The sequence below is a fragment of the Topomyia yanbarensis genome, chromosome 2 (assembly GCF_030247195.1).
Source record: "Topomyia yanbarensis strain Yona2022 chromosome 2, ASM3024719v1, whole genome shotgun sequence".
Lineage (NCBI taxonomy): Eukaryota > Metazoa > Arthropoda > Insecta > Diptera > Culicidae > Topomyia > Topomyia yanbarensis.
In genome coordinates, this window is record NC_080671.1 from 216540641 (window position 1) to 216568319 (window position 27679).

General features: G+C 37.8%; 1 protein-coding gene across 11 annotated transcripts in view; it reads left to right on the top strand.

The window, feature by feature from the left end:
- The first annotated feature begins 3803 nt into the window (after nucleotides 1-3803).
- The window catches only part of LOC131682902 (histone acetyltransferase KAT6A), a 418542-nt gene continuing 394666 nt past the window's right edge, over nucleotides 3804-27679 (top strand). For 2 of the 11 annotated variants that reach the window (XM_058964703.1, XM_058964713.1), the window contains exon 1: nucleotides 3804-4386. The gene's annotated coding sequence lies outside the window, so the exon portion shown is untranslated. Of the gene's footprint in view, nucleotides 4391-9577; nucleotides 9817-27679 lie in introns of all 11 variants that reach the window. The other 9 variants (XM_058964705.1, XM_058964706.1, XM_058964708.1 and 6 more) reach the window with 9 other exon arrangements.

A 27679-nucleotide genomic window follows, 5' to 3' on the forward strand; every position in this document is an offset into this window, starting at 1 on the left:
TGAAATTATGAGCATTCAGTGGTTTCTCTATGATATGCTTCATCTGAGTTGCAAATTATAGGAATGCATACTCGTGTTGTTTAATTTCATGTATTCCTCAGCAGAAATAGGATTGGTCAAAAGCTATAGGCAGTGCAGTGATCCGATATTTTTGCCCCATTCGTAGAAAATTGCCCGTTTGCCACACTACTCTCCATGTTGTTTCAGGTTGATATTTTTTGATTAGAACATTTTCTTCATAAACGTCAAATTATTTTAATGTTTCATAACTTTTAGTTCAAGCATTATATGCTTTTCAAGTGTAGCGCAGTAGAGCGTCAAAGCATTTGTAAATGCAATGCGATCAAACACTAAACCGTTGCTCTAAAGGTATGTATAATGCCTGTTACATTGCTCATAAGAGGCAATGTCTTGAAACATTTTTTGAGCAAATGAACATTATCGATGTTAAAATAATGCTTCAATACAATGCATGTGGTTGTTTGGGCATAGTTCACATTCATAGAATGTGTGATAAAATTGCTAAAATCACTCATTGTGTAATACACAATGTGTACGGTAAATTGATTATTCATTATATGAAAAATCAGCGCGCTCTCAGCGATTCGATGTAAACATGCACTTTTATCATAATTTGAAGAATTAGAAAACTTGCCTGGTAATTCAATTTGGTATAAAATGCTCTTGAGTTTCATTACTGAAATTTTTGGTTATTCATGTAGTACCCAAAATTTTTGGTTATCCAAAAATTTTGGGTTACTCTAAATTTGGGTTACCTGTTTAGTACCTCAGTTATGGATTATCTGCCCAGTACCTAAATTTTGGGTTATGTGTGTGTTACTCAAATTTTGCATTGTCTTTACCTAAATTTTAGGTTATCCCTTTAGTGCCTAAATTTTAGGTTGTTTTCAGTACCTACCCTCTAAGAACGGTTGGTTTCAAAAACGTCCAATGAAGGACGTTCGTTGGACCAATTTGGACATCGTCCAAATAACCGTTCAACAAACGTCCATCGTTGGACCCGTGTTGAACGATTTTGAAACAATTTTTTGGACGTCTCAGTGGGTACAGTCTGAGTTGGCAGTTCAGTACCCAAATTTTGATTTATATACTGAGTACTCAAACTTTTAGTAGTAACTACACTACCCAAAATTTGAGATCGCCGTTTGGTACTCAAATTTTAAATCATGACGTGTTACCCAAAATTGAGGAGATGCAATTTAGTCCGTTTTGGGTAGGTTTCTACCCAAAATTAGGTTACGGCTGGTAAGCGTGTACACGCTACCAGTAAATAACCTATACAGAATAAGTTCTTTTAACTTAAATTACTTTTGAGCTGTGCGTCGCTTTCGCACTTATTAGTGTTGTCAAAAACAAAACGAGAGATTCGACTCAGTCGAGGTCTTCCGTGCAGTAAGGTACTTTTAAGTTGTTTGGGGTATACTCAAAATTAGGTAAATTCAACTTAAATTTAAGTAAATTAAACTCAAGGTTGAGTTATTATTTTTGCCGTATTAAATGGCAACCAGAGTGTATGTAAGGAGAGTGAAGACAACTGTCATGATTATCCGTCAGTGATATTCCAAACGAACAAACGACCTGTCAAAATACATGAATTTGACTCGTTTGGAATGACACTGACAAATAATAATTGTTCCAATTTTGACAGTGTCGTCACTCTCCTTATATGCACTCAGATGGCAACTAGCTTCAACACGGTTTACCTATTTTCGACACAGATTTTTCATTAGGGCCTAAGTCGCAATGTGCTCAAATGGAGAAAAATCAGTTTCAATATTCGGCGATGCTTTTTTAAATGTAACTTTTATTGTAGGTATAAATTATTTTATTACCATGTTTTTTTAAAGCATCTTTGGTTAAACCTTATAACAATATAACAAAGAATTTGATTCCTATGTGTTTTTAGTGGGTAGAAACTAAAAGAATGCTTACGCCCAATTTGCATTCCAGTCGTGATTTCGCCCTTCAGCAACCACCATTTGCGAAAGGGCTAAACCGTGAATATAATTTTCAGAAGGGCGCGGTAAATGGGCTAAACTGACTCTGTCTTGCTGGGTAGGGCTGGGTAAATGGGCGAGCTTGACAGAATATTTTTTAATGGGGCTCAGCAATTGGGCGCATAGAAACCCAATGCAAATGAAAGGGCGCGTGCATCTTTTCTTCAAATTTCATGAAAATATCGACATATTCGAATGTTTATGTGCAACAACCACCGAGTAGACATGATCACAGTAGATATTGATTATCATTTATATAATAGAACCGCCGTTTACAGAATAATTTTGTGAATAATAACCATTCGCCCCTGCTCTGTCAAAAAATGTTAGTTTAGCCTTTATATTCCATATGAGAAGAAGGGCCTAAGTCGAAATCTCGAAGAAAATGATTGTTTCGCCGTTTTGTTTTCTTTAATTATCAATCGATCTATGAACTATTTTAACTAATTTTCAACTCAATTTTGTAGTATTTTAGTCGCATAATGGCATAATAGCGAAAACGCAGTTTGTTTACATTTGCAATTTAAGCCCTAATGAAAAATCTATGTCGATTTTACCTTCCTGCACGATACCACGAGATTGAGTCAAAAGTACTCAATTTTAGGTAGTTTTTCGGTGGCGTGTATACGAATATATCCCACTCAGGGTGGCCAGACCTACCGATTTATCGGTAGTCCTACCGATTTTGGTCTTCACTACCGATTCACAGATGACCAAGGCAAAACTAGCGATATTTTGTAATACCTACCGAAAACTACCAATTTTTATTGATTTTGGACACATCCTACTCAACATTCATTTTTTGGGTTGGATTTGGTCTGAGATCTGTGTTTTCAGTATTTAACAATTCCATGTCAACAGTAGATACAGAACACTAGATTAGGATTGTCGCTGGTGTTCCCATTGTTTTCGCCTCGGAACATGTTTGTTTTGCTTCCGGTATATATCTGTCAAAGTATCGAAAGTCTCTCTAGTAAAAGTCTTTGGTCCGCGCTTTTGGTACACGCAGAAAAATATGGCCTGCTTTTAACCAAAAACTAGTTGAACTTCAAATTGAGTTTGCCTATTTTTCAATTCAGTCTAGTTTATTCCGCTGTCATTTTTATGCATTCAAGACCGAAAACGTCCAATGCATAAAATTTGCAACAGAATAAACGAGAGGCAAACAGAGAATTGATGTGATATCTGCTATGTAACAAATTTCTATGTGGCATACTATTATAATTTCATTAATCTTCACATGATATCTATGCTTGACAGGTAATTTTTATCTGCTACTACAAATTGCAAAAAAATATGTGTGAAATCAATATATTCAATATAACGAATTTTCTCGGTGTAAATTTTCGACTGTTATTGTTATGAAATGAAAGAGTTTGCATATACCACACAAGGAAATGAAAATTTATCAAAATTCAGTACAAGTTTAGACAATTTGTGCATTCCAATTAGTGAAAACACATAAGCCAAGAATGGCCATTGTTTTGCTGGCTAAAAAAAAACAAAAATGATTAGTCGCTATGAAACGACGATAGAGGATTATTTTTTTTGCTTTTTTTATTTGACCCATTTGACAGGTATATCCCGGAATCCAAACAAAGATGTTCCTACCACTGATGCCAGCGACAATCCTAATCTAGTGTTCTGTATCTACTATGTTAACACTTCGTTTTTGGGAAACAACCCTGCCTACCGATAACTACCGATAAACTTTTAGTTACCCTACCGATATTATGGAATCCTATCTGGCCACCCTGCCCACTCAATGCGCGGGCTTCACTTCACAAATGAAAAAATTAGCCATTTTGTCAAAGAAGTACGCAGTGGAAGTGATGTGTATCAATAAAAAAACAATGAATTTATGATTTGGCTATTCGATGATTTTGTGTAAAATCGATTAATGAAGTATTGTTAACCATAAAGTCGTAATGATTTAGAAGAATAGTGTTATAGATAACGCTGAATTATGTACGTTAGAATAATATTTGTGTACGGATAATTATGAAGTGTTTGGAATGGTGTTAGCATATTCAGCCAAATGAGTTTTCAGCCTAATTCAGGTATCGAAATAAAGGATATAGTATTATAAATGGAATATTTTTTGCCCCGTTGCATCACGAATGCATAGTTTCCCAGAATTTCAGGTTAATGGCAGATTTTTTTTGTTGAGAAAATTATATTTCAATGGGCAAAATGGCTGCCGTCGGCATGTTTGGTTGTGAATTAAATTTGAATAACGTATATATATATTGACATCCATTTCATTGAATAGTGTGGAGTGTTGTCCAGTGTAAAAAAGCAATGTGCTTTAACAGGGAAGAATTTGGTGCTAAATTCGCGTTAGATTGATTTCGCAATCTCGATCTAGGTAGGTGAGTTGTGATGTTATTATTCCCATACTGTTGAAAGTGTTGGTTAGGATGCAAATTACTAATAGCGTTTCTGTTTCTACGTGCTGCTACACCGGTGAAAAGCAAAAAAGAAAATTCTAAATGCGAGTACATATAGTACCGACTACATTGGTGGTGCACAATGCTAAAACGAAAATGCCATAAAATCAAGAATCCATTAATTTTTTCTACCTTATCCATATTTTTTTCGAAAAGGACTAATTGCTGCTATTCTGCCACTGAAATTTGTTGGTTTATAGTTCTACTAGCAGGTTATCGTGCTTAATAAAATTACAAAACCTGATTACTAGCAGGTTATTGTGTTCAATGAAATCAAAACCAAATTTGTGAAAAGGGCGATACAAATTTATATGAAGTAAGTCTTTTATTTGTAATTTTATTACGTGAACCTAGCAGTGAAAACTTTTTCAGGTCATGTTTTTCATGCGGCAGGCGACTTTGCAACTCAAAAAATCTAAATGATTCTGCGATATCGCTTGCTCAAATTAGATTCAAAATTCAATTGTCGACACTGTATTTTCTTTGTTTAACTGTTATGTGTCCAACAGAAAAAACACCTTTAACAGGCCAACGTGGGTACCCGGGTACCCACAAATTGAAATGCTCATAGCTGTGGCTTCCTTTATCAGATTTGGAAACTTTTAGATTTGTTGGATTCAGGCACTCGTCCACTTTTTGATTTGTAAAATTGAACAGGATGAATGGATCTGGTGCTTGGTAATCCTTGGTAATCTGGTGCTTGGTAATTGGTGGTAATGGATTTTCCGGCGTGATGTTCCATTACTAGGGTATGATTTGTAAATTTTAATAATTTCCTAGCAATATGAGCATCAAAACTCTTCAAATTGTCTTATTTATTGTTACGGGACCCTATGGCAATTAAAAAAATGAATTTGGACCCACGGGAACCTGCTCCGGAATGTCTCCATAAAAATAATCAGGGCGATATACTTTGGTAATTGTTTACTTTAGGCACTTCTTTTGTTTAAGAATATGCTAGCTTAGTGAGATATTCATAAAAATGGGCGGTATTCGTCTAGTATAGAGCCTTTAGTGATCGAGGTCCAATTTTATTGCGTTTTTTTGGCCAAAACGGTGTTATCTTAACCTAAATAAACCGAATCCGAGAGTGGAAAATTTAATGTGAAATTTCAGCTTGAGAGCTTGTGCGACCACCCCTGGCTGCTACTCCGTTATCGATCTGGACTAGCTGAAGTTGCACAGGGAATCAGTAGATAATTATGCTTGGGAGTAGCGAAACATTTTTCAATGTGCAACTCCTGGTAATCCTAAAGTGTCTATTGATCAATACCGGCGCCGGCCAGGCCCGAACGTAGATCGCAGAGGGAAAGGGAAGGAATTATTAGTCCGATACTTGCTTTTGCTAGAGGCCGTATATACTACTGCGCACTCCACAAGTATCACGGGAGGAGGATATTTGTTAATAAGTATAGAAGTTGGATCTACTTCTTCTTTACCGACGCTAGAGAGGTGACTCAACTATCTGGACAAGATATCGATCCATCAACTCATGGACCGGGGACCAACGGCTTTACTTCCCTTCCGAAGGAAGACGTGGCCACAGATTTTTTCACCTCAGAAAAATCTCAACGACCTCGGCTGGGATTGACACAGACTAACTGGAATGAGTGGCGGTCTCGCTTACCACTCAACCACCGGCGCCGTCAGGAAAATTTAATGTAAAATTTTCAACCAAAGTTGGTAAACTGAAAAATAAGTTGTGCTTAAAAACGCTCATAACAATGACACTGCTTGAACAAGTAAGCTTATGTTGCGGAGCTAGTGTGATGCAATTTGGCCGCATATCCGAGGCCACGGATCCGAAGCGGCGCAAAACCGCTGGGGTTGCGTTGGACGAGTTGTTGATTAACCCGTCGTTGAAATTACAAGCAAACCTGTGATCCTCTCGTTTGCCCGGTTTGCTCAAACATATGGGCTGAAGCTACCCAGCAAACCACTAAGCACTAAAGTAAGCAGCATATTGACTATATAAGAGCTGTCCAATGTTTATAAGCTTTATATGGGCTTCAAAAATGTTTATAAGCTGTAAGTATATCAGCTTTGCAAATGTAGTCAGCGATGCCGTTAATGGTTGACATTTCTATTAATCTAAAACAATGAAGTCCAAATCAAAACAAAAATTATATGGCGCACTTTGTAAGCACAAGAAAAAGCTTATCGGCTTCGGAGATTTGTCACAAACAAATTAAAGGGAACCAAATCAATGATCCATAAAATGATAGGAAACTGCGATGAATAAATTTTAGTTTAATGTAGGAAGGGAGGTAATTTGAAAAATAAAATATTCCCAAAAGCTTCTGTTCGTCAGTGAGTGAAATCAACTTCTAATCAAAACAAAAATCGTTCGATTTAAGAACGACAAATATCATTCATATAACCAAATGCCCAAATGGATCAAACAGGAAGTGCACTGGAACAATTTAGTACCCATAGCTTCTAGAAGCATAAGTTCGAGCCTGGATCAAACGCTGTATTGAAAAAAGTCAAACACATGTGGCAGATAGATCATGAAGGATAGAAAGAAAGAAAACAACGTTTCCTCCATTTTCATTTTGTTTTTGTTTTTCAACCAGTGGGTTCTACCGAAACTGTTTTGATATTCTTCCATAGGCGCGGTGCAAAAGTGGGAGCAAGCTGTATATCAGCCGAATATTTCGCCAAAAGTGGCTTTTGAACAGCACTCATGTACAATATAATACCTATAAGCTCAGTTACCCTTGTTCTATACCCGGCTATAGGCCCAAATGGATGCCATTTTTACAGCTTAGTGGTTACTTGGGTAGTTTAAAGCCACAGTGTACCAGAAAGCGATGTGGCCTAGTGTTCGGTGGACGAGGCGTTGATCAACCCGTCGCCGGAGTTTAAAACTGTGATCCTCTCGTTTGCTCGATTTACTCAAACATAGGTACTATAGCTAGTTAAAAGCCGACTGAGCGGTAGCGAAGTCGGACAGTGCACTAGAAAGCGATGTGGATTTGGCTACGCCAAATCGCTTTCTACTTCGCTGCCGCTCAGTCGGCTTTAAACTAGCTATAGCCACTATGTTTGAGTAAACCGGGCAAACGAGAGGATCACGGGTTGCTCAACGCCTCATCCAACGGAACCTAAACGGCTTTGCGCCGCTTCGGATATGCAGCCAAGCCGCATCACGCTAGCTCCGCAGCATAAGCTCACTTGTTACAGCACAGTCATTGTTATGAGTGTTATTAAGCACAACTTATTGTTTCAGTTTACCAAACTTTGGTTGAAAAGTTTATTTACACCTATCCGATTCGCTTCAGTGTCGGTTCAGTTCCGTGCACGGACACCAATATTCTTTCATACAAATCAAATGCGAGAATTTACATTTGTCCGGCACCGTCCCGGACAAGTGTCAATGCTCGCATTTGAATTGTTTGTATTTGTATTTGTTTATTAACAATATTATGGTAACCTGTCGACATATGCCTTAGCTCAGGTCAAAAAAGCATGAAAGTATGTATGAAAGAATATTGGCGTCCGTGCTAGAGGTGTGCGCCGATGCATTTTTAATCGGCGGCGGCATAAGCGACATATCTGACCGGTGGCGTCACGCCGTTGGACCCTATCACAAGCCTGATTGAAAATGGTCTGAACGTATCTCTAGTTTTCGTAGCACCTGCACGCCGCCAATTTCTCCAGCAGTTCCGGGGACCAACAAATTCTAATCCATTGCATACATCTAGTTAGATTCTATACACCGAATCAATTACTAACATCCTATTATGTGCTTACTCGCCGATCGGCATCGTGTTGTAACTTAAGAAATGAATGTGAACAACTCCCGCCTTGGGCACTTCGACAAGAATGAATTTCACATTTCCGGCCCATTTTGTTTGTTTTGGTTTACATGAGATTAAAAAGACGGTAACGTTTTCGGGTGGGTGCGGAAACTAAGTAACGCATTTAGCTCTGTATCAAATTCTCATCACTAACGCCACGCTCGCGGTAATTGTTCCGATTCGCGGCATTTTTGAAAAGAGGGTTAATTTCTTTTGGAAATGGTTCTAAATGGCCTATTTTATAACAAGCAATGAAAAAATTCGGGGGGAAAGCTTTAAAGTAGTTTAAACTGGAAAAATAAGTTGTTCCCACTTACCTTTCTAACAATGGCATTGCTCATGAGAAAGTGACGTTAAGGGTGAAGGTAGTGTGATGCGGCTTTGTCGCATAGTCGAGTCCAAGGATTCGCTGAGAAACAGACGGACGAGGTGGTTTTGATCTTGCTATCGAAGGGTGCAATCAAACCTGTAATCCACTCGTTTGCCCGGTATACTGAAACATAGGGGCTATCCCTAATTTAAGTCCGACTGAGCGGCAGCGAAGTCGGACAGCATGACAAAGCGATGTGGCGTGATAAATTTCAGCCTTACGGTCTCGACCCATTGTTAAGCACAAAAAATATTTTCAAATGAATTTATCGCCATATAGTGTAGCAATTTTTCGATTACGCGTTTTTGTGCAAAGGATCCATGGCCAAAGACCAAAGTTTTTCCGTTTCTTTAGAACTACAGCAATCGACCAACGTACGAAGTAGCTTCGATTTTTACCTCCTCCTTTACACGCAAAAGAATTGTGCATGTTTGATTCTATAAATTATTTCTTCATTTTTAATCGATACAAATTCTTTATTGTGAACCAAGGAATTTATTAAACCAAACTTAATTTTTTGGTTTGATCAACCAAAATATCTTTTGAATCAATCTTACAAGTTTTGTTATCTGTGCTTTTCGAAGATCGACAAAATTATTGTTTGTTCCAAACAAATCAGTGATTCTAACAAAAGCATGCAGCTAATTGATTCAAAAGGACTGAATGCATTACATCAACAGTCCTTGTTGAATTGAAACAAATAAAAAATGAAAGTTGCTACGAAGAAGAAAACTTTCCACGTGCGTCAATGCTGGAGAAATTCGCTATTTTTAAATCAGGGAATTCAGATTTCGGTAAATTCTTATAGTGCTCAGATTTTCCGGACTCGAAGGGCGCAAGTGCAGCTTGAAAATAATCATGATGTCGCACAAATGTTAGTGAATAAATTAAGTCGAATGCACACGGTGCGTTTTATGGTGCCTTCCTCTATTCCAGGACTCAAACAAAACACCCTGTTTGGCTTAAAAACGACAATCGCAGAACTGAAAACACGTCACCGCACTAGAGATAAATAATACCCGTTCGAGAGGGCAGTTTCCTGTACTTCACCATCTCTGGTCCAACAGGAAGACACAGCGTATTCGTGCGCCTTCTGCAATCTTTTTGGAAAAGCTGAGACTCTGAAGCACTACATTATAGCGCATATCTGGAATAAACCACGCGCACGGCAAAAGGTACTACATAAAGGGACGGTGATTGGAATCGTATGCGCTGCATGTAATAAAATTTCATTTCGTTCCAAGCAAACCTACTCCGGAACAGGTTTGGAATCCCTTATGGATTCTCGCTCAAATGCAACAAACGATTGAGTCGGAATCGGTTGTTGCCTTTGAGCTGGAACTCATAATGAATCCATTCAGAATTCCTAACAGATCCCGAAATGGGTTTCACTGGGCCATACTGCATCCATTCAGAATTCCGAAGCGGTTCCAGAATGATTTGACTGCGTAAAATTAATGCGTTTGTAGCTTGTTTTTAGAGAAAGGCCAATAAGTCAATGGCAAGTATTTACTTTGTGAGGTTCATTTGTACTGATGTTATCTGTTGTCAGCGAGTAATGGTTTGTTCTAAATTTGTCACCATGACAGTTGGCCTTTGGTTCCTATTAAAGAATAGGCATATTTTATATACAATAAAATTGGTTTTGCTTCAATATATGCTGATTCCTGATATATGCTATGCATTGATTCAAATATTTGTTATGTTTAAAACAATAAAAGATATTATTTGATTTAACAAAAATGTTTTTTTGTATTGACCATTTGACATGCATTGATCCAAATATTTTGTTAGTTTTATTCAACAAAATGAGCTCATTGATTCAACAAAGTTGTTTGTTGTTTCGATTGTTGTTATGATAAAATCAATAAAAAATTTTGTTGGTCCAACTATTTTTCATGTTTGATCCAATAAATTCTTCAGAATTATTTCAACAATTGTTTTATTTATATAAACATGTATTTTTTATTGAACACAGAACAACTTGGTAAATTTATTATTTCCACCCTCATATTATTTGACATTAAAAATTATTTTTCTGCGTGTAGTCTTCTTTTAACAATTAATTGCTAAAAGTTTTGGGGTTGGAACAAATTTCATTTTCATTTTACAGCGTTTGGTGCGGCAATGAGAGCACAAGTCAGTCCAAGGCCGATGACAGAAGAGATAATGGGAGATAATGGGTCCATGCAGACCACAAAAACGCCATGGGAGAGGATCAGGGTGTGGGTTCATGAATTGATGTATACATTAGAGTGGCTTGCGGATGTATGGGAAAACTTCAAAATGATTAAAACTAGCGGGCACAGCTCTTTTTGAGTTCATTTTGTGGTCCCAAATGCTTGTGCAAAATTTGGTAGCGGTTGATTGCTTCCCGGGTTTGCGCATTGCGTTCAAAGTTTGTATGGGATTTTATATGGGGAAATCAATTATTCTGCATTTACGTTAAGAAAGATTGCTGTTTCACTCAATATGAAAAACCAGTAAATAATAGTTAAAACAATAGTTCAAACCTTGTTTAACAACTTTGTAGAAGACGGTAACTAGCTACGAGCCTTTAAAAAATAGTTACAACGATTTTAAAACTTATGTTACAATCTAAATGCAGAAATTTATTATTTTTTCCAACACTGCCAGTACGGTGACATCGACATTAAAAAAGTTTTCAAAGTTGGAGCGAATCCTATACATTTCTTTTGTAAGAAATGTAAAACTGAAGTAAATGAGAATATATTCATCGCAGAGACTTGGTACCTTTGTATAATATGTTCAGAATGAATTGCTGCATAACATAGACGTAGTCAGAAAATGAAAAGAAGAGGGGGGGGGGGCTTGTGTACTCCCCAGTGCCTTTTGACGTAGGACTACGTCTTTGTTTTCGATATGGGGGTGCACTCTGCAAATTCTACAAAAATGGTATGTAACGAAAAGTGGTCCAATTTTAAACGCATATAATTCAGCAATCTCACGACAAATTTTCGATTTTTTTGCACAAATCGCCCCGAAATACTTCTAAGAATAGATTCCAATAGATTAACCCAAAGATTTTTGACATCATAGCATTAAAAAATTAAATAATATACAACCTTGTCAAAATATCGCGCATTAACACACAGAAGATAGCGCTTCCCAAGCCCTGTACGACGGATTGGTGTACCTAGCGCGCAACGCTTCTATGAATGACGTCATCATCGACTATTTAAAGAACGGACTTGGCCAGACACGCTCAGTTCCCTGTTGAACGGCTGGCGAAGCAGATCACTGCGCTGTGTTTTTTACAGCCAGTGTACTGCCGCTAGAAGCATAACAGTCCCATGTGCTATGGGAATCCCTATACGCATGGGACAATTATGCTTCTAGCGGCAGTGTAGCAGTCCGTTACACTGGCTGTGGAGGGACGCTACCCTGTGTCGTCCAACAGGCGACCGCTCCAGCTGCTTCCTAAATGCCGCTGCAATGTTGCCAGTAAATTTTTGGTTTAACTAGCACATGTATTTGCTATTTGCGCTTGAAATTAAGTAATGTAGTGGTGGTAATAAGCTTACCATTTTGGTTTAAACGCAAGGACAGTTTTTAAAACAGAATTTGATTAATTAGTTTAGCTCATCTAAGCAATTTTATCAATTCTGTAATTGAAAAGGAATTTTACGGAACTTGGTGAATTTGGCCCCACTTGCAACTGGTATAATCAACCTACACAAAGTGTTGCATAACGCAGGGCTGTTTTTTGGTACAAAATGTGTTATCATTCAGCCCTTCGCTATGCAAAATCACGATATGACAGATGGGCTAAGCGCGGCCGTTCCTTTCAATCGGGAAAGGCCGCGTGGAATTTTGGTGAAATGCACTAATAGTGTCGTGGTGGTACTAGTTGTCTCTTTCGCTCTACCCATCATCATCATCAGCGTTGACTCATTTTGCATTGTGCGCTTGGGTTCAATGTTTGGGGCGAATGTATTGGTAGGTAGGGGAACTGGCGGTAAAATGAACACGTTAAGCAAAGTCATTATTTTCTAACTAATAAGTGAATGAGATATTACAATAACCTTATATGTTTCTTGTTAGACATGTTTTGTACATACCTGGTAAAAATACTTCGTCATAAACACATTTTTTCAAACATGATTCTTGATTTCTAAACATGTCCAAAAATAAGACATGTTTATAGCGAGTGGGTAAAATGAACATGTGGCGGTGGTAAAATGAACAGCTTCTGGTGACCGGCAAAATGTCCTGTATGTATGCAATGCGCAGCGTTGGAAAGCATTTTCCGATCAATGCAAATATCCCAACAAATCATGAGCTTTGCATACACACAGGGCATTTTGCAGGCAAAAAAAATTGTCACGGAAGAATTGAATTTTCATGACGTAATATTAACCATTTTTCAATCCTGTGGCATCGAAACACATCTACAAACTTGGGGTTATCCATGGGTGTTTGAACTTTTAGGATCTGTTTGAGAGCAACTAGAAAGCTTGGTCTATACAGGAGATTTTTTTTTTTTATGAACATTTTTTCTGTATATATACAGGAGATGATATTATATTGTCTAAAAGTTGATTTTTCTTCACCGGTCCGGGTGTTTTTTTCCCACACACTAAGTACTAAGAAAATAAATGTTTTACATTAAGTAGTATAGTCCTACGGCTACAGTTCGTGCAACCCCATAGGGCTGCAACCCCATAGGGCTGCCCTTGTAGTTTTTTAGATTGTTTTGTATAAGACCATTACGTCCTTGTAAATGTGAACGACTGAACTTTCTTAATATTTTGATAAACCCAAATATGAATCATACTACAATCTTTGTTGTGGAAAATAACATTTACAATATTTAGGATCCACACCTACAAATTTATGTGCTGTTTTTGCTTGAGGCTAAAACTAATTAATGCAGGGGTTCCAACAGTACTGCCTCGCGACAGTATTTTAGAGGTTGTCATCTGCTTTTCGCTTCGACAGTATCATTACCGAATCAACCACCACAGCCGTCAGTAAAACTGTTATGCGACTTGCAACGTTGCCGTCTCGTACCACACACGACAGTTTGCGCATTCGTTTCCAACTGAGTGCATATAGGGAGAGTGACGACACTGTCAAAATTGGAACAATTATTATTTGTCAGTGTCATTCCAAACGAGTCAAATTCATGTATTTTGACAGGTCGTTTGTTCGTTTGGAATATCACTGACGGATAATCATGACAGTTGTCTTCACTCTCCTTACATACACTCTGGTTTCCAACTGTAACTAATGTGCGATGACAGCCTCGGGTTGTTTTTTGCGTAACATTTCTATCACTCCTGGTTGTAGAGCCGACAGGTCGATACAGTCAAAGAGAGCAGTTTTTGTGTGAATGTCGTGTTCTCTACATTAGTATAGCCCAGTACGGTGCGTAATATGGAACGATTTAGAATGGAAGCTGCATGTAAGGTTTTCATTATTTTTCATTCCTATCCCACACGGAATAACAACACAACCAGCAATTTTATTAGATTTGCGTCTTTAAGCGGTTTACGGATTTTTAACATCATTCGAAATTAAAAACCCGAGCAAATATTTTTAGCTGTTATGATAGACTGTTGGGGGCGGGGAGAATAGTTTGTGTGAAGCTGGATGGAAATTGTTCAGAAATGGTGATGTAGATCGAATTGGCGTACCGAGGCAGAAAGCAATCTTAGAAGTACATATTGCGGAAAACGAATTGTTGATATGCCGTGTACATGAAAATGCAGATGCACCTACCATGAACATAGTTAATGAGTTATGAGGCCTTTTGTTTTTGGTTTCATCGAAAAGCTAAAAAATTGCGTTGTAACAACCGAGAAATGCGTAGTTTTTAGTCATTGCTTTAAACATTATGCATATTCCTATACAAAACGCATTGCAAAATAGGGTAATTTCGGAAGAGAAGATTCAAACCTGCATCAAAGTAAACTATGCAATATATGTTGGAATCATTTTTATCAATAGCGACAGGTATATAAAATGCACTAAAATGGTTTTTGTCATTAAAAAACCATAAAATTTCCACGAACATTTTAAAAACAACGGTCAATTCGGGCGAGACCACCTTGATCCTAAACTGAAAAATAGTGAACAAAAGTATGTTTAGCCCTCGTTGATGTTTTCGTGATTAGGTGTCTTCAGCAAAGTTTCATGAGGATTGATTATACAGTAATGTTTCGATTATATCACGGTCGGTCTGTATTTTAGCGTGATATATTTGAAGCGTGATATATTCAAAACAAAAGATTACATTAAAGCATTCATCCATGTATTTCTATAAACAAAAAGTAATAAAAAGTTAAAGTTAGTCAAAAAGAATAAATTATATTGGGGTAATGAGCCTATTTTTGCCATGTTTCTATTTTCATACCACTCATTTGAAGCCGTTGGTTAGAGCAGCGGTTGCCATCTTTGTTCAACGCATTCGGTCAAATGGTATGGCATTAGCGGATAATTTTTCTCTACACAGTTTCACTTTACGTATCCCGTACCGTTTCTTAAAATTGTTGAACCACCCAAATCTAAACTTGAAGGAATCTGGCACGTTTAGATGTATTCGAATAGACTACGATTCAGTTCTCATTGTTTCAACATCCATATAAATAGTCCCATATGGGTCATTCCACGCGAAGTGATCAAAAAAAGATGCAAACTTGAAATCGATCTTCACGGATTTGAACAAAATTTGGAGGAATTGTTCATCTAGGGCCAATATATAAAAACCCAATTTTTTGTGTCAATTGAACCACCCCTCGGGTAATGGGAGCACCCCCCGTTTTGGAAAATTGCCAAAACCCTTGATTTTCTTTTGATCATATCTCCGGTTCTATTTACTCAAGAATCAAACCACAAGATGGCTTTTGTAGAAAATTGTTCAGGGAGTCTATAAAAATATTATTTTTTTCAATTTTTTCAGTTAAATATTAAAAGTTCAGTTAAATATTAAAAATTTTTCTCTCAATATTTTAATTTCAATATTTAAATTTTGAAAATTTTAATGCCATCGCGTTCCACAAACATTTTTACATAAAAAACACTTATCGTCCCAATATAATATGAGCCCATCCTGAGATATACCGTTTTGAAGAGAAAAACTCCGATTTTCGCATATAAAAATCCATTTTTATTGGCCAAAATTGAGAAAATCTTCAAACTGTCATAAAAATCGACCCTGATCTGCTAGAAGCAAACCAAATACGTAGTTTTTCATCATTTCTCGTCTACTTCACGAAAAATTATGTTTGAACTCAGAATACTCAAGTTGGTTTTTTAGTGTTGTGCGCTTAAGATTTTATATGAGAAATTGCGGTTTTTTCTCTTCAAAACGGTGTATCTCAGGATGCGCTCATATTATATTGGGATGATAAATGTTTTTTATGTAAAAATGTCTGAGGAACGCGATGGCATTAAAATTTTCAAAATTAAAATATACGTATTGAGAAAAAAATTAACTTTTAATATTTAACTGGAAAAATTTCATAGTTGGCAACACTGTCGGCAAAAAATAATATTTATTATAGACTCCTTGGACAATTTTCTTCAAAAGCCATCTTGTGGTTTGATTCTAGAGTAAATAGAACCGGAGATATGATCAAAAAAAAATCAAGGGTTTTGGCAATTTGCCAAAACGAGGGGTGCTCCCATGACCCGAGGGGTGGTTCAATTGTTACAAAAAATTGGGTTTTTATATATTGACCTTAGATGAACAATTCCTCTAAATTTTGTTCAAAGCCGTGGAGGTCGATTACACGTGCCTTGATCACTTCGCATGGAATGACCCATATCCAATCGTTGATGTTGTCCTTGCAAAAGAATCCATCCATTCAAGAGAAAATACAGGTAAACTTCGATATAACGTACATTGTGTTAAAAAAAACGTACGTTATATCGAATTGTACGTTATATCGAAGCATGAAAAAATTCTTAGAATTGTTGTTCATTCTATGTTACCATGTCGATTTTCAACCATGTATAGCTAAAAATGAAAATATAATCCAACTTGCAGTGTGAAACAACCTTTCTCATGAACAGTTTGACCTAAAATATAAGTTTATTTACTCAAAGTACTTTTTAAGCTCTTTATTAATCACTTTTGGTTAGATAAAATTCAGGAACTAAATGTTATAAGCCTCCAATATGTTGGTGCTCTGCGTGGGTTTGCAGTCTTATTGGGAAGCTATTTTGCAGACCAGGTATATCGAGCGAATGCCAAAATAGAAACTTCTCAAGTAGATGTTTTTTATACGTAAAAAACTGTGTTTATTCAAAATATGCATTCCATTGTACTTTTTGAAAATCCACTTCATTAATTTCAGGAGTTAGTATTGCAATCAAAAGAAAAAGAGTGTTATCAACTTATATATTTATCAACCAAAGAAAACCATTTGATATAAACATTGTATGAGCATGAACTCGTAGGATTTCTCAAGTTCTTCTACCTACTATGTTGTCCAGGATGTCCTGTCTCATTTTACGCAATGAAAATTGACCGTTAAGTGGCCAACCTTGCTGTTCAGCATATTCAACAAGCACATCAGCGGCTCTCAAAGCAGACTCATCCGAAACGTTAAGATTTTCATCTTCAGGATCAAGCGATGCAGAGACGCAAAGACTTTCCTCGTCCTCCTGGATTGTAGCGTAGGATGTATCATCAACTGACGGGTTAAGCACTTTTTCAACGATTTCATCATCCTTCAGGATCTCGAATTCCGCATTCTCTTCATCACTTGTTTCAAGTTTGTTGATTTTATTCGCAATGTTCCTTAGTCGCTCTTGCAGTACGGACAACGGTAAATTGTCTTCATCGTCATCTGGTGACTCTTGATACAGCATTTTCCAGGATTTTTTAATGGCTGATTCAGGAACAGCTTCCCACGCTTGTGCAATCCAAAATATTGCGTCTTTGATGTTGACGTGTTTGACGTTATCGTGGAATTGCTCACCTCTTCCAAGAACCTCACTTGTTAAGATCTTTTTGTAGCGGGCCTTCACCATCTGAATCACATGCTGATCCATAGGTTGGATGACAGCAGTTGTGTTGGGAGGTAAAAATTTACAAAATATAGATCCATCACTTGTTTGTAGCTCCTCAGTACTGTAATGCGGAGAGCAATTGTCTAATACCAAAACCGCTTTCACAGGGTGGCCTGATTGTTCCAAAAAGTTTGTAACTTTTGGAACAAATTGATCAAAAAACCACGTTTTAAACAAATCTCGTGTCATCCATGCATTTTTGGATGCTCTATAGTAGACAGGAAGCTCCTTGAGATTTTTCAAAGGACGAGGATTCTTGAACTTGCCAATCAACATGAGGGGAAGTTTTAGAGAACCGTCCATGTTTGCACAGGGCATAAACGTTAAGCGCTCCTTATTTACTTTTCTTCCAGGTGCACTGGACTCAGTTTTATCGACGTAGGTTGATGATGCAATAGTTTTGAAGTATAAGCCACTCTCATCGGCGTTGAATATCTGGCACGGTAGTAAGTTCCGGCTACGCATTTCTTGAGAGAAATCTTTAACATATTGATCGATAACCCGTATGTCACTAGATAGTTTTTCTCCCGTAATCTTGAGATGGCGTATATCATTCCTTTTAATAAATTTGACGACGTACCCACGGCTGCCATATTCACCCTCACCAATTATTCGCGAATAAAATTTTTGAGCCTGCATTTCTAACATTTCATGGCTTACCGGAACATGACATTCTCGTTTCTATAAAAACCAAATATATAGAGCCTCATCTACCGCCGGGTATCGAGCCTTCTTGAAGCGTTTCCGATTTGCTGAGAAAAGAATAATCAATGAAAACTTATTTTCAGCTAGATGGGAAAATTCTTACAAATGTTTCCTTTGATTTCCGCAACTTTCGACAAAATGTTTTCTCTGGCACGCTTGATGCTGCTCACCGTCGATCGAGATTTTATGTTGTATTTGCGCATAATTAAACTTATAGGAATTCCTTGTTCCACATCCTGAATTATTTTGATTTTGTCGGTCAAAAGAATGACAGACCGCTTCTTTTTTTCACAGGAAAACACTTTACAAGCCTTCGGAACCATTTTTTATGAATTCGTTATGTTCTAATTTTAACCGCGTATCGATATGGCACAAACAACGCAGTGCTACCAACATATAATCCCAAAATGAAAATTGGGCAATCCACACAACATTTGTTTGACAGTTCGGCGGTGGGTTTTGTCAACAAGTTTGTTTTGCTCTGCTGGTACGAACATAAAATCCCGTCCGACGAACAACTTTCGTTGACTGATTCGGTTGATGTTGGATAGAATGGACGAATTTATCAGACATCGCACCCATCCGAGTAACGTAAGAAGAAAAAATCAGCTGATCAGAAACGTCTTATGGATTGCCTAATACACGGTTAATTAAGATTTACTGTTGAACATGTTTAACGATTTTAGATCAGAATTTCTAGAACTTATTCCGTGGCCATCTAAAATACATAGCCGATCAAGGCAATCGGTTTATTATTAGACAGAGTTTGACATCTCCTCGGACACATATATGTTTAAGTTATGGGTAACGAAATGCTAGAGCGAGACGGTTGAACAGACCAGTAAATGTATGGATACAGTAAAATTTTACTCTCTTGTAATTTGATTTCTATCATATTAATTAACGAAGCAAATATCGTTTCAGTTTTGAAGCATATTAACCAATTTATCTAAACTGTATGTAAATGTAAAGAACTTGTGTTTGAACGAAAGAAACAATTGGATCAACCCTAGGCATTGGATAGAAGTAGCTAATACTGTTCTTACTAATATGTTCAAATGAGTAGAGCCACAATAGGAAAAAATAAAAATATCAGTTTGAGAATATAAAAAGGCAATTTTACATGAAACCCGGGACCCTGTAGGCCATATATGATTTTTATATACTGTTAAAATAACTGTAAATACTACTGGCAGCGAAATTTGAAACTATAAAATTACTTTAAAAATGTGTACGTTATATCGAGGTAAAATGTACGTTATATCGAGTGACGCTATATCGAGGGTGCGTTATATCGAGGGTACGTTATATCGAAGTTTACCTGTACCATATCTCGGCATACCTAACATATCGGTAATTGTCTAGTTTAGAGACTTTATGTTTAGAGGTCCATTTTTAATGCGGTTTTTTTGCTAGAATGGTGTATTCTAACATCAATAAACCGAATCGGAGAGCGGAAATGTAAAATTTTTTACCAAAGTTTGATAAATTGAAAAAATAAGTTGTGCTTAATAACGCTCATAACAATGACATACTGCCATAGCAAGTAAGCTTATGGAGTTGGCTTCGGTATATTAAATCAAAACCTCACCGCCTCATTCAAACTCAATGATCCTGCTTCAGTTTACGTCGCAGAGCTTGCTGCTATTCAGTATACCCTTGGGATCATTGATACTTTGCCCACCGATCATTACTTTATTGTCTCGGATAGCCTCAGCTCAATCGAGGCTCTCCGTTCAATGAAACCTAGAAAGCACATTCCATATTTTCTGGGGAAAATCTGGGAGCGTTTGCGTGCTTCGTCTGTAAGATCGTACAAGATTACCTTAGTTTGGGTTCCCTCGCATTGCTCCATTCCAGGTAATGAAGAAGCGGACTCTTTAGCTAAGGCGGGCGCTTTACAAGGTGACATATATGAAAGACCAATTAGCTTCAGCGAATTTTTCAGTAGTACTCATCACAGAACCCTCGAATGTTGGCAAACTTCATGGAGCAATGGTGAACTGGGAAGGTGGCTACATTCGATAATCCCTAAGGTATCGACGAAACCTTGGTTCAGGGGGATGGATGTGGGTCGGGATTTCATTCGCGTGATGTCTCGGCTCATGTCCAATCACTACACGCTGGACGCACATCTCCGGCGTATTGGGCTCGTGGATAGCGGTATCTGCGCTTGTGGCAACGGTTATCACGAAATCGAACATGTTGTCTGGGCATGCGCCGAGTACTGTTCTGCCAGATCTCAACTATTCGATTCCCTTCGGGCCCGAGGAAGATCACCCAATGTTCCGGTTCGAGATGTACTAGCAAGCCGCGATATTCTCTACATGTCGCTTATATACACATTCCTCAAAACCATCAATACCCAAATTTAAATGCCCCTATCTTTTCTCTTATCATTCCCAGAAGTGCCCTCTTCCGCCTACCGTACCCCAACGATGGTTTGATACGACTCCAAGACGAGACAAAACATCTGTCGAATGAACCAACAACATGAGATCTACAGTACAACATCACACGCGCAGCGCGGTGTGTTTCCGATCCGTATCTGAGCCGTACTACGAAATCGTCTGGAGGAACCCCTGCCGGCTCGAGGAAAACCGCCCGGCGTCCCAATACTTGATACATCCGTTCGAATCTGTAATCCTGGCCGTTGATTTCTGATGCCGGAAACTGAAAGTTTATATACACCCCCCCCCCCCCCGTTCAGCCTTGTCCACCCTCTCTCCCATGTCTCTGATCCACAGATGTATGACTTCACCCCTTCTCCCCTTGAATATCTTCCCAAAACTTATGTGCCCCCCTATCTTCTAGTTTTAGTTGATCAATCCGTTCGAATCTGTAATCCTGGCCGTTAATTCCTGATGCCGGAAACTGAAAGTTTATATCTCCCCCCCCCCTTCAGCCTTGTCCACCCTCCCTCCCATGTCTCTGATACACAGATGTATGACTTCACCCCCTTCTCCCCTTGAATATCTTCCCAAAACTTATGTGCCCCCCTATCTTCTAGTTTTAGTTGATCAATATTTAATCTCGTTAAGAAATGCACAACAGTACCACTACTTTAAAATAGCCCTAATCAATTCCCCCTAATCTTGAACAACTCTCTCTAGTTATTTCTAGTTAATAAGCTTGTAAAATGTTCCGCTTAGTTAATAATTAATTTCTCCAACAATCTCCCTTCAAAAAATCATAAAGTGAATTACTATAAAAAGAACACACAAAATGATCCGTCCCCCAAATCTTACGAATATTATATTATACCCTCTTTTATATGTATAAGTTAGCTGTAAAGTTTTTTTTTAGTTTCATTATGTAAAACAAAATAATACTGAAATGTGTAACCCCCTAGTTTTAAGAAATTCAAAGCCGCTGAGGATCCGTCGGACAAGTCTTTGCTAATCTTTCCGGCGGAATAGTAAGCAAACCTGTGATTCCTTCGTTTGCCCGGTTTACTCAAACATAGGGGCTATAGCTAGTTTAAAGCCGACTGAGCGGTAGCGCAGTCGGACAGTGCGCCAAAAAGCGATGTGGCGTAGCCACATTCGTCAACCAATTTGTTTTGTTAATAAATAAAAGAACACTGACAAATGTGGCTACGCCAGATCGATTTTTTACTTACTGTCCGACTACGCTGCCGCTCAGTCGGCTTTAAACTAGCTATAGCCCCTATGTTTGAGTAAATCGGGCAAACGAAAGGATCAAAGGTTTGCTTGCTATTCCGCCGGAAAGATTAGCAAAGACTTGTCCGACGGATCCTCAGCGGCTTTGCGCCGCTTCGGATCCTTGGCCTCGACTATGCGCCCAAGCCGCATCATACCATCTCCGCACCATAAGCTCACATGTTATGGCAGTATGGCATTGTTATCAGTGGTAAAAACTTATTTTTTCAGTATATCAAACTTTGGTAATAAATTTTACATTTCCGCTCTCGGATTCGGTTTATTGAGGTTAAAATACACCATTTTAGCAAAAAAACCGCATTAAAATGGACCTCTAAACATAAAGTCTCTAAACTAGACAATTACCAACATATCTTTTTAATTTTGTTTTTCTCATCATTGTGTTAGATTTTCCTGTGAATAACAAAAAATTAAGCGCATAAAAATAAAGTCGTTTTTTTATACCCACTACACCAGACGCCGAGGGCGGCCGAAAGTTTCGATTATATCACTATGCGTTTATATCAAGACTCGTTTATATCACCCTCGATTATATCACGGTTTTGTCTCGATTATACCACGCTTTTTGAAAAACAGACAAGGCACACTACGTTGTGATCCAATTAAGCCACATATTATGTCCTGATACTTTTAAGATATTTTTACAATTGATTTGCTTATTTACATGTAGGGTAATAAGCCTATTATTGGGCTTCGGACTATTTCGTTAAGGGTTTATATATGATGGGGTCGGTCAAAAAGTCGAACTTTTTTATTCTTTTATCTTAAAGAATAGATTCTTAAGAATGAATCTGAAATCTTTTTAGAGGTCTAAGTAGTAGAAACAATAGTTCAGTAGTAGTTTTTGTTTTAAATTCTTCGTAACTGTGCCCCTGTCCTTAAGAAGGCGTCTGGTGTAGTGGGTAAAAAAACGACTTCTTTTTTAAGCGCCTAATTTTTTGTTATTCACAGGAAAATCTAACACAATGATGAGAAAAACAAAATTAAAAAGATATGTTAGGTATGCCGAGATATGGTATATTTTCTTGAATGGATGTGAAACCATTTCTTTTGGAAGGACAACATCAACGGTTGGATATGGGACTATTTATATGGATGTTGAAACAATGAGAACTGAATCGTAGTCCATTCGAATACATCTAAACGTGCCAGATTCGTTCAAGTTTAGATTTGGGTGGTTCAACAATTTTAAGAAACGGTACGGGATACGTAAAGTGAAACTGTGAGGAGAAGAATGATGCCATACCATTTGACCGAATGCGTTGAACAAAGATGGCGACCGCTGCTCTAACCAACGGCTTCAAATGAGTAGTATGAAAATAGAAACATGGCAAAAATAGACTCATTACCCTAATATAATTTATTCTTTTTGACTAACTTTAACTTTTTATTACTTTTGGTTTATAGAAATACATGGATGAATGCTTTAATGTAATCTTTTGTTTTGTTTTGAATATATCACGCAAAAATACAGACCGACTGTGATATAATCGAAACATTACTGTACTTAGATACATATCGCCCGTTTAAATATTTAGATAACAGGACTTATAATTCGATATGTCACGGTGTTATGTCCATTAGTTTGTGTATATATCTTATTAGCCTTCCTTAGGTGTACACTTTTTGTAACGAATAAGCTGTTAGCGGGTCATATTGACCCCGATTTCGAACTCAGTTTTAAGATACATTTTTAACCAAATCTATATAAACTGGTACTTAAGGCAGTACCGAAACGAAAAAAATCGGATGGCGACCTTGTGCGTTGCGTTGCGTTGTGACGATGATTTTGGCGGATGGCACACTGAATTCATCATGTTTGACTGCTGATCATCTAATAAGAGTCCGACCCATATTAAAACCTCAACAGCATGATAGCCATCATTGCCGGTCGCCCCCATCTCCATCGTTCACGGGGAAGGATAAAGGATAAGGTAGACAGGAAGTGTTCATGCTCCACCTACTTAACGGAAGGACGACGATTCATCAGACTCTTCCATAGGTGTCGCGGTGTTGGTAGTTTGAAAGGGTATCAGGTCTAGGATTCGCTCCAAGCAAGCGATGCGACCTGTAAAGCATATTTTATTAGGTAGTTGTTTATTTAGTCTTCGAGTGCACGATCACTCGAAAAAGAGATCTTTTAGTTTTTGGTTCTTTTTAAACTCTGGGCAGCCGGCTACCGAGAGTATACTATGTTCCCTAAACAAAAGCAATTTGAACTCCACACGGCCGACCGTGGGAATATTGCCTAGAAAAGCTAATCTTATCTGCGTAATGGGCCGGATCGCTATTTATTGCAACAGTATTTGGATAGAATTGGCTACTTCTTCTCTACGATATATTTATTGGCTTGAAAACTACCGAGTGATAACACATTATACAGGCAAAAATAGCGCGAGATGTTATAAATCAAGGAAAGTATTTCTTATTTTCCATATCAGATTGTTTGTGGAATACAAATATACGAGCGATAATAACGAACACTGAAGGGAAATATAAAGGATTGTTAACCTGATGCACGGGCCTGTTAGCAATAACGGAGCTTAAAATTAGGTTCATAAAAACAGACGCGGCGAATTTTCAATGCGTATTGACCCGTGATCATAGGTACTAGTCAGATTATTCGTATTGGGGCTAATTTCCGATCAACTATACATTTTTACGGCAATGTTTTCTCGACTAGATCTGTTCGCACCCTCTCATTCTGCTACTATCGGCAGAAGGCTGATAGCACCCAGTCGTCGCAGGTCTTAGGACCAAATGTCATCAAATGCCTTGTGAAAGTGAATATGGTAACTTGTGTGTACATAGTGCAGGAAGCAATCGCTTAAATTTGTGAGAAATACTTTGCTTTTCGTTGAAAACTTTGTGGGCGCTAATCGCTAATCGGAATATCATTCAGATAGGTATAGTATGTAGTCATACAGACTATTATTGTTCTGTGTTTTTCGGATTTCATTTCGCTGCATCGGCTGGCTTTGTAAGTTTCCCAGCAGCGGGGTGACGCAGTGTTATATTTTTTTGTTTTTGTCCCGCTTCTCCAGCTGTTGTTTAATTTGCCTATAATGAGTGGCCTGTGTGCAAAGTGTACGGGCACGGTGAGTCTCGCCGAAGGTCTTGTACTATGTCTTTTTTGCGGCGATAAATACCATCAAAAATGTTCCGGGTTAACAAAGGCCATGGTTAATTGGGTGGCTGATAATGCAAGTCTTTGCTACAAATGTACAAAATGTTTATCAGGCCAGTCTTCTGGTGTGCAGGATGTCAGTTCGATAATCATTGAGTTGGATAAGAAGATGGAACAATTCGCTTCCATTTCTGAATCTCTCACTGATGCCCGAAAAAACATCGATGCACACATAAACATCGCAGTAGAAAACGGAATAGAAAAACTGATCAGATCTTTCAACAACTCTCGAGAGTAAATTGGCTAGCTTGGAAAACAGTGTTGTCAAAAAGTTGGAAGATTTGAAAAGTTGTTTTAATGAAAATGTTAAGCGTGAAATTGAATTAGTTGGAATGAACAGAAAGAGGAATTTTAGTAATAGGAAGGTTCATTCTGAACCTGACGGGAATCCCAGTAGAAAACAAAAAATTTTGACGAATAAAGAAGATGAACCGATGTTAATTGAAATAGACGATGTTGGAAATAATGACGAGGTTTTTGATAAAAATAGTAAAATTACTTACGCAAATGTTTTGTCGGGAGCTACAGGGACGAATAAAATTAAAACTAGAAGTCAAACGAAACGTAAGGCTCGCCCGGTCATTGTGATTAAACCAGTCGAGCCGTTGCAATCGAGTGACGACACGAGGAATGAATTAAAAAATAAATTAGATCCAAAGGTGCACAAAATTAGCAACTTTAAAAACGGTAAAGGTGGCTCGATTATTGTGGAGTATGCAACTCGGGATAATATTGAATCGGTGAAAGAAAACATTGTAAGCAATCTGGGTGAAAAGTATAATGCTGTTATACCGATACCCGGTAAACCGAAGTTAAAAATAATGGGAAAGAGTGATCGATACTCTGAAGAAGTCTTCATTGACTTATTGAAGAGTCAGAATGAGGGTATTCCGTTTGAATATGTTAAAGTTGTTGCCAATTTCCAAAATCCACGCTTCAAATATAACAAATACAATGTTATAATTGAAGTTGATAAGGACACTTATAGCAGCCTGATGTCAGCCCGTGCGGTAAACATTGGTTGGGATAGGTGTTCTGTTTTTGACGCCTTTAACGTGCTGCGCTGCTTCAACTGTGGAGAATATGGTCATAAGAGCACGGGATGCGTGAATAAAAAAACATGCTCCAGATGTAATGGAGCACGTAGAACATATGAACGCTCGTCTACGGATTTTAAATGTGTGAATTGTATTAAAAAGAATAATGAACGTAAAATGAATTTGGACGTAAATCATGCGGTATTTAGTAAGCAGTGTTCAGTATATCGGAGACTGCTAGAATTGAAAAAAACAACGTTTTGTTAAGTGAATAGCAACTAACAAACGAGAGTGTGAGTTTACAAGAATTTCCAGACACAGTAGAACATTGATAGATCACGTGTATTCCAATTTTGATGGGGTTCATTCGTATGTAGGGGCCGATTGTAAAATTTCAGACCATGAGACAATTTCAATTTTGCTGGAGAATGAACCTAACCGTGAAGAGGATAAAGTTAAAATCAAGTGCTGGAAAAGATATTCGAAACAAGCTATGTCTCAACTGGTTTCGAGAAGCATGGATTTTACGGAATTGAATGAAAATTTGGATAACAAGGCAGCTGTTCTAACTAACGTGTTAAAAGAGTGTACAAATAGTTTAGTTTATCAAAAGTTTGGTAATTCAAATAACTCGAACAGCTGGTACTCTTTAGATCTTTTGCGCCTTAAACGTAAAAGAGTTGAAAAGTACAAGAAATTTTGCAGAACTAATAGTGAACGTCTTTGGAATGGGTACACACACGCGCGAAATATTTATTCACGGGCCTTGAAGAAGACCAAATGTGAATATATTCGAAGGAAGATCGATCAACATCAAAACAACAGCAAAGAGTTATGGAAAATCGTAAAGAATTTAATTAAACCTAAACGTAGTTCCTCGCAGTCCATAACTTTTAACGGGATAGAAGAACAATCTGAACAAAGAATAGCTGAAAAATTGAACAGTTATTTCGTGAACAGTGTTCAACTGATCAATCAAAGTATTGAGCTGGTCAGTGAACCTGTGGAAATAGCACAGCCGATTAATATAAACTGTAGAATTGATGGATTTCATCCAATCACTTTTGAACAATTGAAAGATATTTGTTTTTCTTTGGGAAAATCGGCTGGTATCGATAATGTCAACGCAAAAGTGATACAGGATTGCTTTCATGTCATCGGACACGTTCTGCTGGACCTTGTAAATGAATCACTACAAACTGGGCACGTGCCGAAAGTTTGGAAGGAATCACTTGTGATTCCTATTCCCAAAGTTACTGGGACGGATAAAGTCGAAGAGTACCGCCCCATTAACATGTTGCACACATTAGAGAAAATTTTAGAACTTGTTGTTAAGGGCCAGCTGATGACTTATTTGAATAATAATAATTTGCTAATTCAGGAG